Below are 1,882 nucleotides of genomic sequence, written 5' to 3'. Positions count from 1 at the left end.
TGATACAACCTTGCTTGCTGAAAGTAAAGTGGACTTAAAATATTGATGAAGATCAAAACCTACAGTCTTCAGTATGGATTGCACCTCAGTGTAAAGAAAAGAAATTTCCTCACAACTGGACCAAGAAATAACATACATATAAATGGAGAAAAGAATGAAGTTGCCAAAGACTTCATTTTGCTTGGATCCACAAACAAGCAGCAGTCAATAAATCAAATGACCTATTGCATTAGGCAAATCTGCTGCACAAGACCTCTCTTTAGTGTTCAAAACAAAAATGTCAGTTTGAGGACTAAGGTGAACCCCTCACCCAAGTGATTGTATTTTCAACAGCCTCATAGGCATGTGAAAGTTGGACAATGAATAAGAATGACTGTAGAAGAATTGATGCATTTGAGTTAGGGTGTTGGAGATGAATATCAAAAATACCATGGACTGCCAGAAGAACAAACAAATCTGTGCTGGAAGAAGTACAGTTAGATGCTCCTTAAAAACTATGATGGTAAGACTTCATCTCTCCTTCAGACATCTTTTCAGAAGGTACCAATCCCTGGATAAGCACTTCATGCTTGGTAAAATAAAGGGTTGAGAAAAAAAGGAAGGTCCCAAGGCTGATACAGCAATGGTCTGAGGTGTAACAAAAATTGTGAGATTGCCACAGGACAAGGAAGTGTTTTGTTCTGTTGTTTGTAAGGTTGGAACCAACTCAATAACACCTAACGACAACGACAGCAACTCTCACTATGTAATAACTGGAGATGAAGACGCCCCGTAGCAAGGGAACTGACAGTGTTGCATTCTGCTTCTGGGTTCTGTGGTTAAGTCCAGTGAAGAAAATAAATGAGAGCATTATTAAAGTCATTTTTTTAGCTCAATTGTTGCTATTGTTCTTCTTCTGGATCCCACTGTTGCCATGACTGTTTCTTCTGTTCCTTCTCTCACAAGGAATAGTACTACCTAAGTCAGAAATCTGAAAATATTTCTAGTTACTCTTCTTTCCTTTTCCCCTACCTACATCCAATAATTCACAAAATTCTGCCGTTTCATCCCCTAACATCCCATTGTAACCCCTGCTCAGGTCTCTTCAAAGTCACTGCACCAGCCTCCTCTCTGGTCTCCCTGCCCCAGTATTTTGGAACCAACAATCCATCCTCTGGGAACTGTAGTTAGCACTATTGGATAAGCACTGGGTTTGAACCACAAGATTGGCAGTTCAAACCCACCAGTTGCTCCTTGGAAACCATATACAGGGTGACTATGAGTTGGAACTAACTAGAGGGCACTTAACAACAATAATCCATCCCCCACAGGGCAGGCTGAGGTCTTTTTAAAACTTAAGTTTGAACGTCTTTCCCCAAGATAATGTCCAATAATGCAAATAAAGCTCCACATCATCTTGAGCATCAAGTCCACAATCATTTGCACAGACCACCTGCCAGATTTACCTCTCTAACCTCACTTATCATCTACTACTAGCCTCATCACATCTGTCCATCCAGAGGCTCAGAACCCCCCAAGTTTCCTAAAGACTTTACATCATTTCATATCTTTGGGCCTTTTTACATGTTGGTCCATCTACCTGTCTATATCTCTATGCATTTAATACCTCCTTATCTTTGAAGAGGAGTCCTGGTAAGGCAGTAGGTTAGCCCTGGACGGTTAACCTAAAAGGGCAGCAGTTTGAACCCACTAGACAGTCCACAGGAGAAAGATGATGAGACAGTCTGCCTCCATAAAGATTTACAGCCTCAGAAACTCTAGGGAGCAGTTCTACTCTGTCCTATGAAGGTACTCTGTCCTGGTAGAATCTCTATGAGTTGGAATCAACTGGATGGCAGTTGATTTTGGGGGTATTCTTGAAGGCTCAAAACTACCAGCAGTT

Source organism: Chrysochloris asiatica, unplaced genomic scaffold, assembly GCF_000296735.1.
Source record: "Chrysochloris asiatica unplaced genomic scaffold, ChrAsi1.0 scaffold00026, whole genome shotgun sequence".
Taxonomy (NCBI): domain Eukaryota; kingdom Metazoa; phylum Chordata; class Mammalia; order Afrosoricida; family Chrysochloridae; genus Chrysochloris; species Chrysochloris asiatica.
Note: the sequence above shows the minus strand (reverse complement) of the source record.